At 43.7% G+C, this 17,627-nt stretch overlaps 2 long non-coding RNA genes across 7 annotated transcripts in view; both read right to left on the reverse strand.

Annotated features, from left to right (window-relative positions):
• LOC308463664 overlaps positions 1–17,627 on the reverse strand; it is a 65,033-nt gene that overhangs the window by 2,078 nt on the left and 45,328 nt on the right. For 2 of the 5 annotated variants that reach the window (XR_013979657.1, XR_013979658.1), the window contains exon 4: positions 4,896–5,621. The exons of 1 other annotated variant lie outside the window; for it this stretch is intronic. This is a non-coding gene — a long non-coding RNA (uncharacterized lncRNA). Of the gene's footprint in view, positions 1–4,775; positions 4,856–4,895; positions 5,622–17,627 lie in introns of those variants that run through there. 2 more of the 5 variants (XR_013979656.1, XR_013979659.1) reach the window with 2 other exon arrangements.
• On the reverse strand, positions 2–4,693 carry LOC308463676. 2 transcript variants are annotated; one of them, XR_013979676.1, is made up of 4 exons: positions 4,054–4,693; positions 2,502–2,564; positions 825–1,626; positions 2–514 (listed from the first exon to the last, which is right to left on the reverse strand). It is a non-coding gene; the product is annotated as an uncharacterized lncRNA (long non-coding RNA). The 2 variants fall into 2 exon arrangements; XR_013979677.1 differs by having other exon boundaries at positions 2–1,626; positions 4,054–4,692.

Here is a 17,627-nt window from a genome sequence, read left to right on the forward strand (position 1 = left end):
AATGAAACATATTAAGTCAAAATTGCAAAAGTGTATGTATTATGAAACTTTGCATAAAAATATGTATAACTTATGAGAAACTTATACCAATTTTAATTTTAAAAAAAATCATAAAGTGATGTGCAAGTGTGGAGAAATGAACCTAAGGCTGGATAAAATGAGAAACTGAGGACACATTCACACCATACATTTAAAGCACTATAGCACCACTTTAAGCAGCAAAGGCTTGCCCCAGAGAATCCTGGGAACCATGATCTGTTAAAGGTGCTAGGAGTTGTTAGGAGATCCCTATTCCCCTCACAGAGCCACAATTCCAATAGTTCCCTTTAAATATGGATTGATTGTTAAGCCACTCTGAGAAGTGTTGCTCTGTGAGAGGACTAGGGGTCACCTAACAACTTTCAGCACCCTTAGCAAACTACAGTTGCCAGAATGTGGACTCAGTCATATGCGCTTTTAATTGCAGTCTGATCCAGTGCTATGACAGAAACTAAAATTGACATCTTCACCCAACCTTAAGCCCTATCCATTCTTAAGAAAATCAGCCCTGAGTGCTCACTGGATGGACAGATCCTGAAGCTGAGGCTCCAATACTTTGGCCACCTCATGAGAAGAGAAGACTCCCTGGAAAAGACCCTGATGTTGGGAAAGATTGAGGGCACAAGAAGAAGGGGACGACAGAGGACGAGATGGTTGGACAGTGTTCTCGAAGCTACCAGCATGAGTTTGACCGAGCTGCGGGAGGCAGTGGAAGACAGGAGTGCCTGGTGCGCTCTGGTCCATGGGGTCACAAAGAGTCGGACACGACTAAACGACTAAACAACAACAAGCCCAAGCATCTTTTAAAGCAAGGAGCTCCTGAGGCAAAGGACAAGATGGTGACCTCCTAATTTCAGATGAAGAAGCTGAGTGGACTGGCAGCTGAATCTTACTTCAGTGCAGTTGAGTGCAGCGAGACAGTTTAGTGAGTATATAACAGGCCTGTTGTGCACATAGCTTGGTCTCCAACAGAAAGTGTTTCCTAGGAGGCTCAGGAGGATCAGGTGTAGTGAACATTGCCACCCGAGGCAATTGCTTCACTCTGCCTAATGATAGGCCCGGCCCTGTTAGGACACATTCCCAGCCAACCGGATTAGCTGGACTTTTATATATGGAGTATTCAGAATATGCAGTGGGATATTAAAAGGAACCAAGAAAGCAGTGGGAAGGGAAGTTGACGTTCGATGTATTGTTTAATTGGCTAATGTATAAATGTGGAAAATGTGTAATAGAAAATGTTAATAAAAAATGATTTTAAAAAAAATGATTAGCCAGATTTTTAGTACTCAAGCTTAAACCAGAAAAGAAAGTGGGAATGTTTTGACCCTTTTTACATTGGATGAAATTTGATTGTGTTTTGATGGGGGTGGCTGGCTCGACCGCTTTTCTTCCACACACATATGCATACACAGCATCAAACCCACGAGCTGAAGGAAAGCACATCTATAAACAAGAAAAGCTAATTTTACAAGCTAGATGGGTCCGTGTGTATCTCACCTGCCTCCCCCACCCCCATCTGAATCCCGTCTTCCTTGCTGAGCTGCAACTTGGAGAGAGTTTTTTTTTTTACGGCGGAGTTGTAAAAACCTGGAAAACAGGAGAGTTTATGGTGGAACCACTAGCAGACCTTTAACTATAGCAGTATTCATGGTTACCACTACAAGGAAGGTATTATGTTGGGAGGGTAGTAAAGTTAAACCTGCCCTCGGGGCATTCTGAAATGTTAACGGCTCGTGCATACACTTAGGTTTTCAGAGCACAGGTGTGTGTCGTGGAAGAGGAGGGTGCCTAGAACAAAGCCGCCACCAGATTATTTTTTTGTTGTGTTGTTTTTTTAATGTTTTGCTCTGCGCTGGTGGAAACATTTCTCTACTTGTGAACAACTACATTTGATTAAAAGCTGTCAGATTTATCTACTTAGGAAGATGGAAGAAATATGTGCTTCCCCCTAGAAAGGAAATCAATGTGTCTCTTTGATAGATGCCGACTTGGAAAGCAGGGTGAGTGTCCCTTTAAATGGCCAAGGAAGCAAGCTGGCCAGACACTACCATTAGCCAGGGACATAATTGTAGTGGAGGAAAGCTGGTCTTTATATCGCATAATCCATGTTTACAGAATTGCTTTCTGAGGGCAAGGCAACGAGACTATTCCAAAGGAAGGAATTGGTGATGGGAGGAGGCAGGATAGAGGGACCAATCAGGGAGGTGCATGTGCAGAATGGACCTTCTGAGGAAAGCTTCTGATTGGCTGATCCAGGTTCCATTAGGGCCTTCCCCTAGGGGATGGATTGTTCAGCGGCCTGTAATTTACTGATCCAACCAGTAAAACTAGAGTTCTTGTTTGTAGCCAGCATCAATGTACCGGCAGCCAGTAAACTCTGCCTTGCTCCATTATTCCATTGATCAGTTTTTAGCGGGAGAGGTTATCAAATCCACAGGCTGCCTTGCATCTCCCATACCCACCCAGTTTCCTCTGTACCAATATTCCCATGTATGATGTACTGATCGTTTGCACCTTGACCCAATCTAGAAAAGAAATAAAAAATCTTTTGAAATAAAGAACACTGTAATAATGTCAGGGCCTTATTTAATTCGATGGTTTTTGTCTTCTAGGGCACAGTGCTACAACACCCCCTCCTCACCTCCAAAATCCTCTGTTCCATCATGAGGACTTGAAACTTCCTTGAGGTGTGCTATCACTACAAATTTGAATGTGGCTGCACCAGTTAATTTAAATGACGTGACAGAAAGGCTCAGCAACCTTCCAGAAAGTTATCAAGTATCTCCATTTGTATTAATAGCCTCCCCATCTCTTTATGCAGAATGCAGCAGCTAGACTGTTGGCTGCCAAGTGGCCGCCGAGACCACATAACTCTGGTCCTGCAAGACCTACAATGACTCCCAGTACATTTCCGAGCACAATTCAAAATGTGGGTTCTGACCTTTAAAGCCCTAAATGGCGTCTCTACCACCATCTTACTGCCTGGACACTGAGGTCCAGCTCCGAGGGTCTTCTGGCAGTTCCCTCCCTGCAAGAAGAGAGGTTACAGGGAAGCAGGCAGAGGGCCTTCTTGGTAGTGGCACCCACCCTGTGGAATGCCCTCCCATCAGATGTCAAGGAAATAAACAACTGAAGGCAGTCCTGTTTAGGGAAGTTTTTAATGTTTGATGTTTCATTGTATTTTTAATATTCTGTTGGGAGCTTATTACTATTATTATTATTATTATTATTATTATTATTATTATTATGCAGTGACAGATAGAAATCAAGCACAGCTGTCCGACTGCATTTATGCCCTCACTGCCCATTGCCCCTGATGCCACACATATTACATACTGAAATACTTTTCTTCTTATTTCGCTTGCGCACCATCACAGATAGTGTCGGCTTTTTGATTAGAAGAAGGTACAAGCAATCTTATTTATGAGAATTAATCTCTCCGACATCATAAAAGCCAGGAATACACTATATGTTTTATAATGAAATTGGGCTTTAAAAAAGAAGAAAAGAAAAGAAACTTTCTAGCCCCAGCTCAGGAAGTCAACATTGTGTTAACATTTCTTGCAATACATAAATGGTGCCAAAACCTATTACAGTTGTAGTAAATTTTGATTACTGGAGTTGTTTGTGACTTTATGTCTAGAAGATAAAGATAATATTGAGAATCGCCTCCTTCTTTTTCATATATAAATTACTTCCATAAAATACTATGTTTTGAAAACAGAGAGAGATGGTTTTATTGCTAGGCTGGAGTAGACTTGACAGTAAAGTTGCAATCCTTGGGAGTAAGCCCAGCTGAACACAGACAGGTTTACTTCTGAGTAAACATGCACAGAATTGCATTTTAATGCTACAGTCCTAAGCACACTTAATGTGAGTAAGCCCTACTAAACCAACAATCCTGAGTAAACATGCAAAGGAGGAGTGTACTATAAATGTGTCAAAATGAGCAACTACAAATCTAGTTTCTCTATCCTTTCCTCCTCCAGATCATCTAGTTCAGCCTTCACCAACCTGGTGTCTTCCACAAGTTTTTGATTCCAACCAGCATGATGGGAGTTGTAGTCCAAAACATCTAGAGGGCACTAGGATGGGGAAGGCTGATCTAGTACGATTTGCCACATGCTTTTCACATTTCTCCAACTCTGCTCCAAGCCATTAGCTGGTGGGTGCAGGGTGGGTGGCATGAAAAGGGGCAGAGACAGAGAAATAAGGGTCACTGTGACCAGGATCCATGCATAATAATGAAGTGATCACAATCCTGAGCAGGCTTTTTAAAAGGACTAACCAAATTCAGGAAGGATAAGCTCTCCCAATGCTCTTCGCTAAACTGAACCGACATGAGCCTATACTACCAAGGAACATGTTAGGCACAAACATCCAGTGGTCAGCATGTGGCTCTTCGCATTTGTCAAACATTCTATTATTATGGGAGCCCAGATTTCTGGAGCCATGTGGTAAAAGGTAAAGGTACCCCTGACCGTTAGGTCCAGTTGTGGACGACTCTGAGGTTGCACGCTCATCTTGCTCTATAGGCCGAGGGAGCAGGCGTTTGTCCGCAGACAGCTTCCGGGTCATGTGGCCAGCATGACTAAGCCACTTCTGGCAAACCAGAGCAGCGCACAGAAACGCTGTTTACCTTCCCGCCAGAGCAGTACCTATTTATCTACTTGTACTTTGACTTGCTTTTGAACTGCTAGGTTGGCAGGAGCCAAGACTGAGCAATGGGAGCTAACCCCGTCGTGGGGATTCGAAGCGCCGACCTTCCGATTGGCAAGCCCTAGGCTCTGTGGTTTAGACCACAGCACCACCCACGCTGAAAAGGTTAAATAAAGAATAAAAGAATGAATGAATGAATGAATGAATGAATGAATGAATGAATACAGCATAATAAAGAATAAGAGCCGGTGTTGCACATGGTGTAAATTTATTTGTTAATAAATAAGGTCTCTGCAAGCAATCATTTGATACCTCCAGCAAGAGAAATTTGTCCCTTCCCTGGGTGGGAAAGAGAGAGGAGAAAAAGTCCTGGGGAGAGGGAGAATGGTATATTTAGGTCTGGCTCCATTTTTTGCTTCCTGCTCTTACCAATAGATTACCTCTGAGGGAATGCAGCTCTCAACAGAAATTCCCCCCTCCCTTGCCCATGATTTAAATCAGGATCATGGAGCCTGGAGTGGAGACTTTCTGGATGCCAAACATATGTTCTGCCTTTGGGATATGGCCCCTTCCTAATTTTGGCACCCCGGCAGAGCTACCTAGATCACCTATATATGTTTGAGCCATTGTGGATACTTTAGGAATTGCTCCTCTGTGCAATGTCAGGAGGTCATTCTAGGCTAGGAGGGTTTAATAAATAACTATGGCGCTGTGCTGCTCTCTGCAAATGTTCAAAATTCTTCCTCCCTGCACCCTCCCTGGAAACTTGTTCACAGTTTCCAAAAACATGGGATTCTTGAAGCTGGCAATGAATGGCAAACTAAGTTGGTCCTCAGAAGTTTCCTGATGCGCTGCAAGAGTCTGCATCCGTCGTCAATTGTTCCAGCTTTTCCGTATATCTGGAAAGCACGACAACAGCATTTCTGCAGGATGGCGGGGTGTGGGAATAAAAGGAAGATTGATAAAGCAAAGCAATTGGAGTTATTTCCTATGCATGAAATTGATTAAATGCTTCACTAAATGGCTTATAAATTTGCCTCTCATATTTCTGTCACCCACTGAAAAAGATTACAGTGAGCCCGTCGATGACCGTGTTGTATACAATACCAAATTACAAAGGGTTGTAAAAACTAATGTTTTGTTTAAAGTTTTGAGCAGGACCATATGCCTTCAGTGACCTTGAGTAAGCTATTCTAATTCAAAACATTTTATCCACAAAAAGTGGATAAAAGGGAGGGGGGTGAAAAACAGAAGAGTGCAGAATCCATCTGCATAATAAACCCCAAACCCATGTGGTTTAGTCACTGCGTAGAACTTTTCTGAACTTCTACAGAGGAAGGAATCTTGGGCATTTGTACATTTATCGCATATCATGGAGACAGCACTTGAGAACTATGTGGAAGGGCCCTGGTTCAGTGGCAAAGCATCTGCTGTGCATGAAGGTCCTCGCAATTCAGGTAGAGCTGGGAGTGTCCCCATAAAAAGTTTCCTATCTGCCTAAATTTTCTGCAAGGAAGGGCCATCCCTTCCAGCCCATCTTCCAACTCAGTTCAAAGTGAGATGCCCCACCTGGAGCACTGTGTCCAGTTCTGGGCACCACAGTTTAAGAAAGGTGGTGGTGGTGATTGACAAGCTGGAACGTGTGCAGAGGAGGGCAACCAAGATGGACAAGGGTCTGGAAACCAAGCCTTATGAGGAATGGTTGAGGGAATTAGGTATCTTTGACCTAGAGAAGATCTAGAGGTGATACAATAGGCATCTTCTTATATCTGAAGGGCTGTCACAAGGGCTTCTTTCCTGTTACTCAAGAGGATAGGATAATTATTATTATTATTATTATTATTATTATTAGTTTATACCCACCCATCTGTCTGGGTTTCCCCAGGCCCGAACCAATGATAAGATGGAGATTCTGAGTAAACATTAGGAAGAACTTTTTAGTGGCAAGAGCTGTTCAACAGTGAAATGGACTACCTTGGAAGGTGACAGACACTCCTTCATTGGAGGTTTTTAAACAGAGGTTTAATGGCCATCTGTCAGGGATTCTTTAGCTGTGGTTCCTGCATTGCAAGACATTTGACTAGATGACCTTGGTGTCTCCTCCAACTCTACAATTCTATTGCTCTACACTGAGGATTGTCTCTTCCTATGTGTACTTACCTGGACCTAGAGATCATCCTCCAAAGCCCTTCTTGGGTGCACCCAGCAAGCAAAGTGTGAGGGGTAACTGTTGGAGAAATCCCTTTCAGTGTTAGCTCCCTGGCTGTGAAATATTCTCCCTGGCACCCTCTTTGTGGTCTTTTCAGTACCAGGTTGAATGCCTGTTGTTTTGTTTATTTCTCAGGGTCTTTTAAACTCTTCATCTTCCAAACATTGTTTAATGCAGGTCTTGGTGTTGCTGAATTAACTCACCATGAGTGCCTAGGCTCCGTATTTGCCTGTTCCTTTGAGGGTGGAATCTCTTTATATCAGAGAAGGGGACCCTCAGGCTTTGAGGCCAAATGGGGTCCCTGCAAGCCTTTATATCTGACCATTGGAACTCCCTACAGCTCATTTCCACAGGCCACACTCCTCAGTAGAGATGGGGAAGAAAATCAATTCAGTTTGCATTAAAAGGAGAAACTACCAAATGCATTGAAACAAAATGCAATACCGAAACAATATCCTGCACTATTCAAAGTTCACTGAATTTTGCGAGGCAGATCTCCAACCATGTGCATAAATGGGGGGGGGTATTGCTTGCAGAAATGTGTCTGTAAGTCAAAAGTGCATACAAAATCTGAAGGTTAGGAAAAATTCTCTCTAAAATGCTGCCAAATTTTCATTTTCATGAGGAGAGAGAGATTCTCCCAGAAGATGGCCACCATAGACCCAGGGCAACAGGTGTCCATGGAGACTGTTGGAGTGGGAGGCAGGGAGCCAAAAGTAGGTGGAGCCAGAGCTGATGACAGGCAGAGCCAACTAATTCTAGTTTTGTCCCCATCCTCCTGCCTGTTGAGTTCTACAAGAGACATTACTAAGACAGAGGAGGAACCTGTCAGACAGCGCTATCCTCTGCCCTGATTGTAAGTAGGAAGGCAGGCAGGTGGGGGCGGGGCTGAGAACAAGCTTAGGTTAGTGGGCAGTGCCCCATTTGCTATAATGGGCCACCCTCCACTGCCAGGAGGGTCTTGTTCCACAAGGTGGGAGTGCTACTGCCTTTTCCCAATGTTGCTTTTAGCTGCTTTTCCTGCATCCAGATGACTTTATCCCTAAGGCAGAGAAAGAGAGTGCTTTTGGTAGGGGCAGACCAGGTACATCTATTCTACTGTTCTCCTCTGCATATGCTCTCTGTCTGGGAAGGAGGGCAGTGTCCCAGGATGAAGCCAGGTGCTTCTTCTTCAGGGGTGAGTTTCAGACACTTCCACCCACAACAATCTGGCCCCCAGGTATCTAATACAATATCCTTCTAAGTCCCATTTTATATATGCCCTATATAGTGTCAATACTAGAAGATGACTTTTTCCAGTTACCACCCTATGCAGGGTGCAGTGCCAAATCCTACTGATCCCAGTGTTCTTCCCTGGTTTCCCCAGTTGTGGAATGCCCTCCCCAGCAAGGTGTGCCTGTCTCCATCATCATTAACTTTCAGGAAGAATTTGAAAACATTCCCGTTCACGCTTGCACTTGGTGACTGTTCTGGCCAGCCCCGTGACCACTGCATGGAATAATGTGGGGGGGGGGGGTTAACAGAAACTGCTTTTAGATGCTTTTAATTGCAATAGTTTTTTGAATGTTTTAAATGTTTTAGAATGTTTTTGCTTTTTTGTTGTTTTTAACTTGTGTTTCTGTTTGCTGCCCTGGGCTCTTTGTGGAGGAAGAGCCGGGTATTAAATAAATAAATGAGATCTACACGGGGCAGGAGGTCTTTCAGAGTCCTTTGACATTAAGCAGGCAGCCTCACTAAGTGGTTTTAGATGCAAGCCAACCCAGAACATATAATTCAGTTACCTATCTTGGTTCTAAAAGTTTTACTGATTTTATCTGTGCTTTAATTATAATTGTCTTACTTATATTTGTTTTTTTAATAGTTTTGTGGCTTTTAGCTGTGTCTTATCTGCAGTTTTATTGTGTACACAGCTTAGAGAGCTGTTTGATTAGGGAGTTTATAAATCTTTCTAAATCAGAATAAATAAATAAAGCATAGCCTGTTACATGCACAAACAAAAAAAAATCAGATGTGGTCCAAAGGGGCCCAGATTCTGCATTCAAATAAGCAATGTGTAGATCTAACACGGTACAGAAAATAACCCCCCACTTCAACCAATAACATCCATAAGTCTTAAGAACATGTGCAGCTGAAGGTAACATGATACCCATCACGAATCAGGACTAAATTCTCTCCCCCGCCTCCTTAGAAGAATTCCACATTTGCTGTCCATATTCCAGCAGGCTCTTGGGTTCAGGAACAGAAAGGGGGATTCTCTTCCTCCCTCCCCCGCCCCCAATGACTACTTTTGTTTTCTTTGAGATGGAGCTGTAAGCAGGAGAATTTAAGAGATGCCAGTCATCAGGATGTGACACCGACTCAACGACTTCAAGTGTTTTAACTGACATAATTAATATTTTTAAGGGAGCCACTGACATCATAAGCTCTGTACACAGTCTTTACCTTTTCAACAGGCACAGTTAATGCTCTGTGACAAAGTATATTATTTCTTGCCTGTAATCCATTCATGAAAAGGTCAATCTCTTACCATTATTTTGTCAACGGAGAAGTGTTACCTTTAGGCAACAAGTTAATTTTCAAATTAAAGAAGAAGGAGTTCTTAAACTGTTGGATTTAAAAAAAAAAAAAAAAGCAACAACCCACAACCCTGCTTGTTATTTAATGAACAGTCCTAGGTCGGTGCAGGATTTATGTTTAAGGAAAGCATGTGTTAGGAATATGCAAGAGAAATACACTTTTAAATGCTCAGACGATTTTTTAAAATCTATGGGTGTGGGGAGAAAGCCTTTGAAGAAGTCTCTTAGCTCTAAAGCAAACAGCCTTTATTTAAAATTCCTACTGAGCCCCCCCCCATCCCACCTCCCACCCCAAGTTCTTTGATTATTCAGACCTTGGCCACACTGATATTATTACTAGTTTTAGTTTTTTTTACTTTTATTTATATCAAAGGTGAGGAACATTTTTCAGCCTAGGGGCCACATTCCCTTGCTGACAATCTTTCAGGAGCCACATGCCAGTGGTGTGCAGAATAAAAGGCAAAAATGGGTGGGACAGAGGAAAAGTGACAAATGTGACTCTTAGCTTTGTATAGTAGGACACACACACACATATTCCCACCTTCATCCAGGTAGAACTGGGATATGTCTGGGGAGGACCCCAAGAGAGAAACAGAGAGACCTGGAGGGCCATATTTGACCCCCTGGGGCTGAGGTTTACCAACTCTGGTTTATACAACTAACACAGCCCTAACCTAACAATGACTCCCTTAAACCAGTAACCTCTATAAGTCTGTAGAACATGTGCAGCAGGAAGTAACATGACACCCAATGTCATGAGTCAACATGCATTGGTTTTGTTCATTTTCAATCGACAGGGGTGTCAGAAACAAAATCCCCTTAGGTTCTCCTAGGGAGAGAGTGAGATCATAGACTTACCTTATAGCCTGGTAATTTTGGGGGGAGTCGCCGTCTCCCCAAGAGCGTTTGCCAACAGTGCATGTATGATGGCCACACTTTATTACAAATCTTTGTGTACAGCCATCAGGGCTATAAGATTGACCAGGAGGGAGGGAGGGAGGCGCTAAATTCTGCAGCATCAATCTTCGTGCAGTGATAGAACACAGGAAACAATATTTCAGAATCTACAAACCACGTCTCATGATACGGACATATGTCTGCGTAGCCAATACTGAGCTAAATGGAGCAATGGTCTTGACTTGGTAGAAGGTAACTTCCTAAATTACTAGGTTTATTTTATTTGTTCAAATATTTATCAACTGCATTTTCATAGGAAATACAAGAAGGCAGTGTATTTAAAATATTCCACAAAACTGCAGTAATATCAGTAAGAACTGGTTGGTAAAGAAAAGAAGAAAAACTGGTTGGTAAAGATAAGATTGTGGGTCAAAGACCAGTCTGAAAAAATACATTTTTTTAAAGAAAGCAGGGATGACTCCTGCCAGCTTTCTATTGACAAGGAGTTCCAAAGGCACACTAAAGGCTCAGCTCTTGGTAAAGGTCAACTAACCCTCAGGGACATGGGGGACTGCCCAAAGTGCCCCTTCAGAGAGTCTCAGCGATTGAGGTGGAACATAAAGAATCAGGTGGTCCTTAAGCTAATTTGGCCCCAAGTTGTTCAGGGCTCTGTGAATTAACACAGCAACCTTGATCCTGCCCTGGTTCCTAATCCCCAAGAGTTGCAGCTATATTCAGACTTGGACGCGACAAGTTACACAGTGCTGGATCAACACCCAACACTTCCGGGCAATGCCATGTCCATCATTTCCCTTTGCTGCCACTGTGACCTGTAGGGTTAGACATTCATCCAGGTGCTTGAAGAGTTAAGCCCTCCTCTTGTGGTGAGCTGGACCGCCCCAGATCCCACGTTCAAAGTGCCCCAGAAGCCTTGCGCCATCTTCATCCAATAACTTGTCTTGTAATTGCTTTACTGATTGCTCATGTCATCGTGTTTTAGTATATATAGCTCACCCCTCCTCGCCCTCCCCTTGCGCTCTCACACAGCCGCCAACAAGCCAGGGGAGCCATTCTTTATTCATTGTAACTCCCCAACTGCCCTGTGTCAGGTTGCGCTCCAGGCCCCTCTGATAAACATCAGCAGATGATTGGACACACACATTCTTAACATGGCTGACCCATGGCATCTTAGGAGGCAACAGGGAACCTGTCATTATGTGTACAATGCTCTTCTTTCTTTCTAGCCTTATCTTTCCCCAGATGAGGCCGAGATTCTTATTAACTCATTAATGACTGAAGATGTCAGTAAAGACAGCAGTGGCAGAGAAGGCAAAGAGGGCTTGCCTTGCTTATTTTAAGTTGGGTTGTAATTAGCAAAGTGTTAACTTCTTTCAAATTGGACAGCTGAAATCATGTGATTTTTTTTTTTTTTTTAAGAGCAGCTTGCAAGGACCCAGCATGGAGCAAACAGGGATATAGTTTGCCTGCTCCATCCTGTTTGTTAAGGAAAAGGGTGAAACAAAATATGCAAGGGGAGATTGAAACCTTTTTTAGGGGGTGAGGAAAGAGAGAACACTAGCATATCAAGCTGTGCATAGCTGGCTGGCAAGTTTTACCAGAAGGCTATTGAGACTAAATTCTTTCTTTATCATACTGTCCCAGGAATCCAAAATCTTACATAACATTCTATAGTAAATTGTTTGCTCTAAACCTCTTCCGTTTGCTTCCAAGCCTGATGTTGGAATGTCCCATGGACAGTTTCTTGTTTACTTCCTCTCTCTTCTTCTTATTTATGTGTTTAGTTTTCTTTCCTCTGATCAACACCTTGGAGTTGCCAATGGAGCAACCCTGGAGAAAAGTGATAGGAAAGCAGCTGCCATCTTAAAGCTGCCATTTCATAAATTATTACTACTCGCCATAGATCCTATTAGGCTGCAATCTTAACCTCTAGCCAGCAATGGCAGGGCTTTGATGGCAAATGCCATAATTTCACTATGCACTATATCAAGAAGTCCTTTTTGTCAGGCCTGAATTTCCCACCATCCAACTTCACTGTTGGATTCTAGTGCTCTTCCCTCAGTGTTCTTTCATTCTACAGAATGATGATGGGCGCCAGTCCTCAGTGGCTGACTCACCTCCTTTCACTCTGATTGGCTCCAATCAACACAAAGGGTGAGAAGACTAATTCTCAGTAACTAAAGCCCTCTCCTTTCATGATGATTGGGCAGCTCTTGCATGCTTGAGACAAGGACCCTGCTGCAGAAATAGTAATGGATCTTTGACCCACCCTGCCACAACTCCGGACAAGCACACCTCTCCTCCTGACCCAGAGACCACCTGTTCCATGAGTTCTACCATTGCAGAAGCATCTTGCTGACCTTGCATGTATTTTTATATAAGCATTCACTGTTTAAAGAGAACTAGGAGCCCATAATCAAGTCAACGGTGGAAGAGCGGAGGGAGAATTCTGATGTCAACGTGAAGAAAGGTACAGAAGCTACTGGAAGATACAGTAAAGAAGCCCATGACAAGTCATGATAAATGGGTCGTTATAAAATTCATGTTTAGGCTGCACCGGTCTGGGGATAATGCCATTCGTCATGGCAACACAAGGGCACTAATGAGCCCTCATTGCATATTCATGGCTGTGGAGTCTGTGTGTGTGTGTGTGACTCTCTGTTCCCCCCCTCCCCATCCTAAACCAATGCCTAGTAAATATCCTCTACCTCTAAGCTGAAACTCGGCGTTGACTCTCTCTTATTTGTGATGTTGCAGCAATTATACTGTAAAAGTGCTGCCCAAGATTGATTGCTTGGATCTGTGGTTCAATTGTAAATTAGAAATACACATCCTCCCTGGGGATCCACAGCCCCCTATTTGTGATTAAGAAAAAAGCCCCATAATAGACTAATAGCCAAAGTTCCCTCTCTTTTACTTTCAGGCAATTAGCTTGATGAAATGGCCTCTTTCTGTGCACGCTAGAAGTGTAAACCGATATCATAATGAAGTATATGATGTTTATTCTATTATTTTCAGCTTCTTGTGTATGGGGAACGAGGCAATGGTGGGGGGGGGGACAGGGAGAGAGAATGCATAAGTAATGGGCTGCTTTGTGTGGTGACTTTACTAAGAGTAAAGCAAAGATCTTCCTGAAAGAGGCAGGGAGCCTTGCTGTGGGTCTTTAAATTAAGCCAGCGAGGGTGTAGGTTTCCACTCAGAGATCCTATGCTCTGCTCCAGGAATCCTGTTCTTTTATTTTTGGAGGAAAGGGTTGAAGGGAGACCTGGAAGTTGAAAACACATCCTTCAAAGAACTTTGCATTAGCTAAACTGGCAGTTCTTCCCGCATGAGATGGGCCTCCAAGAGAAAACCCTAGAGGGGGAAGAAGGGATCCAGATTTGAGAGGGCCCTGGACAATGCATCATCTGGCAGCACCCATCATAACAATGTCAAAAGAGTCTGCTGGATCAGGCTAGTAGCTCATCTAGTCCAACATCCTGTTCTCACAGTGGCCAACCAGATGTCTTTAGGAAATCCACAAGCAGGAACTGAGCATGAGAGCACAGCCGCCATCCCTCCTGTAGTTTCCAGAAACTCAGCTGAGGTTGTCAGTGGGTCTGATTTGGCTTACCTGGCTCAAAGCAGTTCTGAGTGGCCAGCAATAGGCACATAGGTTCAGGAAATTATAAGGGTGGCTAAATCTCGCCACATGGCACATCTTCCTGGTCAGGGGGTGGGGCAATTGAGGAAAAGGCAAGAAAAGCCTTGTCAGGGGCCTGACTGCTGGGACCTGGAAATTACCAGAAGATGCTGGTTGCTGGCACCAGCCTTGCTAGGGAGTTCTGAAGAGTGGTGAGATGTGGAGAAAAATCTTCCATTGTCTGCACTGAGCAGACAAGGAAAGCAAATTAAAATGCACATGGCAACTGTTTGTTAAGGGTTGTTATGGGTTGTTAGGAGACCCTTATTCCCCACACAAAGTTACAGTTTTCAGAGTGGGTTAAAATCAACCCTTCTCCCCTGTGAACTCAGAGAACTGTAGTTCTGTGAGGGGAATAGGCATCTCTAAACAACTCTTAACAAACTACAGGTCACAGGATTCCCTGGGAGAAGCCATGGTTGTTCAGGTGGTATAATAGTGCTTTAAAAGTATGGTGAGGTTCTGACCCTATAAAGGTGTTTTCACATATGAAGTCACCTTTTCACCAGTCTCGAAGTGTTGTTTCACACAGAAGGAAAAGCAAAGAGACTGGCTATTTGTAACACAAATAAACATTTTAACCAATGCCATCTTCGTTTTTAAGTTCTGCACTGCAAACTCCACAGAAGCAGGAGCCTCACTTGTGAAAACTCTCCTTGCTGCGTGCCATATTTTTGTGTGTGTGTGTTTTGTATAAACTTGTCTTTTTGCCTGACAGTCGCAGCATTTAAAATATGTTGGGGGTGACACCATCCTTTCACCTAGTCCAGACATATATTACACAGAGGATGTTCTCATAAACAAGGCGCTGCAGGCTCTGATCTTATCACTTGCCTCTTCCTTCTTTTCAGCTCCATTCAATGACATGCATTTCTGCTAAACTTTGCTCCAGTTTCTGCTCAGGGGGCAGGAAGGGGGGGGGGGAATCACGCTAGGAGCAGCAAGCTATGCTGCAAATCAGGACGGGCAAGTCAGGTGCTGGAGGAGGGCAGCAGGGCAGCAGGCTTTGCAATGCAGTTTTCTTGCTGGTCCGAGCTAAATAAATAAATGAGGCCTTTTTGTAGGATATGTGATCTTAGGAAGCAGACATACTATATCTGCCCATTGTTCCATCTACCTCAAGGACAGGGAACCTCATGACTAGAGACTGAATGTGGCCCTCCAGACCTCTCTCCCTGGCCCCCAAGAATCTCCCCAGGCCACACCCCTTTCCACCGCAACACTCTTCTTGAGCATTTTTGGCTTGGCTGGAATGTGCCACTAAAGTCTAATCATGCCTCTTGCTTGCCTGGACGGAGGGCAGTGTGTGACTGTGTGTGTAGAAATTAACTTGCTGAACAGATATACCAGTAACACCTGTTATTCCCCTCACATTTGTTTCTGGCCCCAACCCCCGGTTAAAAAAAAAAAGTTTGCCTAGAAGTGAAAATGGCCCCCAGGCTGGGAAAGGTTTTGGATGCTTGATCGAGCTTGATAACAGTAAGATTTAGCATCGGTGCAGCACTTCCAATGCTTCAAAGCACTTCCTATGCATGGTCTTCTTGTAATCCTTGCCTCTTCAGACAGTGATAAGGAACCAGCCAGCCTGCAGGTGCATAATTGGGTTAGACTGATGGGAGTTGGAGTCCACTCAATATCTGGAGGCCCACAGGCTCCCCACCACTGTCGCATGTAAAGTCCGTATTATCTCCCTCCAGCACACATTACAAATGGTGGGTGGCGGTGTCAGAGACCAAGAGAGAGGAGCTTCTGAGAGGGTTTGTGGCAGAGGCAAGACTTGAATCAGGGTCTTCATCTTTCATAACCCAGCTTCTTAGTCACTACACTGTAGTGGCTCGATGTTATGCCAGCTCAACATTGTCTTCGCTGACTTGCAGCACCTCTCCAGGGAATGTTACCTGTGCCATCTGGAGACTTAACCTGGGGTATCTGGGGTGAAAAGCATGTGTGCTACCATTGAGCTATGGCCACTTCTCTGTTGGTTGCAGTTTTGCAGAAATAATTTATAGAAAGTTAGTGGTCCCAGTGCTTAATCAAAGAACGCATGCCAAGCTATGACTCTGGATTTAGTTCTTTCACACTGATTGGCTGAAAAGCTGTGATGTCACAGAAGCCATTGGCATGTTTGCAGATCAGCTGCAGTGAGAGAGGAGGTGAGGCTGAATTTTACAGACTGATTTGGTCTAACCAGCTAGTTTTTTTGGTTGCAATTCAACTATATTTTTAAAAGTGATATATGTGTGAGGGAAGTGGCACATTCTTACTTTTTTATTCGGGCAATTTGCACAATGCTTTTCATTTTCTCCAGCAATATAACAGTTTTAAAAAGCAGATGTTAGCAACCTTTTTTTTCCCCTCCTAGTGGCAGCAACCAAGCTTTGCCAAAAGTTAATTCCTTACAATGAAATTAATCCCAGAGGTGTAAATATCTTCAAGATCTGCCAGGTCTTTTAAGATGTGCCAATGGCAAGATCAGGCAATTAGAACCGTTCTCCATAAGTGCTGGAGCCTTACAACATTAATAGATCATTTTAATGGGGGCAATTTTTAAAATTTGTATTTAATTTGCATGATTACGATGCTGAGTGTGCTGCGGACAGCTGAGTCAGGGGCAGAGTTATTGCAGCTATAGTCATTGTGTGTTGGATTCAAGGATCTGGGACAGAAGTCTAAAACTGGGCACTCTTGCATCTTCTTGGCTATATGAACATTTTAAAGAAAGTGCTTTCCAACTAATGTATGACTGAAATCAGGGATGCCAGAAGTTATCCCTTACATGGAACTGTCCTGGTCCATCTAGGCCAGTATTTTGTTGAGCAGCTGCAGCTCTCCAGGATTTCAAGCAGAGAGAGGTCTTCCTCAACTCTACCACTTGAGACTCTTTAAAAGTGGGAGAGGCCAGAGATCTAGTCTTAGGACTGTCTGCATGATTTGCCACTGATGTTTGGACCCTCCCCTTGTCTAGAGCCAACAGATCAGATTCCTCACTGGTCATCCTTCAGTGAACACCACTTGATTCCATCTCTTTCTGACCTCTCAGTACCACTGCAATGCCCACTCTAAGTGCTTTCCAGCTCCAATCAAACTGCCAGTGAATATCCGCACAATCACTTGCGTGATGGATTTTGTTATCCGATCAGTTAATTGCCAAGCATGTTGTGTGTTTGTAGTACTAAAAGTGTGCTGAATATTCTACGGTTTCTACACAATGATTTTGTATTCTATACAATTATTTTGCAGACATACTATGATGCCTTCCCCCCCCCAAAAAAAGAAGCCACATCTTTTTATCCTCTTTGTTGTGGCCATTTCCCCTGGCTGTTGCTTTGTGGCTATTTCCCCTCTCATTGCTGCATCTTTCACCATCTTGGATTAGTCATCTAAGTGATTCCAACCAATCAGGGAACACAGGGTAAAGAGAACGTTACTGTGCCACAAAGCCAATGGGACTTAGCTGTGTGGCAAATGAAGTCATTTGGGGGCAAAAACAAATGCGGGGAATACAGATGAATGTGGGATGGGGTGTGTGTGTGTTGCAAACGGTGCC

Source organism: Podarcis pityusensis (assembly GCF_964106645.2).
Source record: "Podarcis pityusensis genome assembly, chromosome: 14".
NCBI lineage: Eukaryota > Metazoa > Chordata > Lepidosauria > Squamata > Lacertidae > Podarcis > Podarcis pityusensis.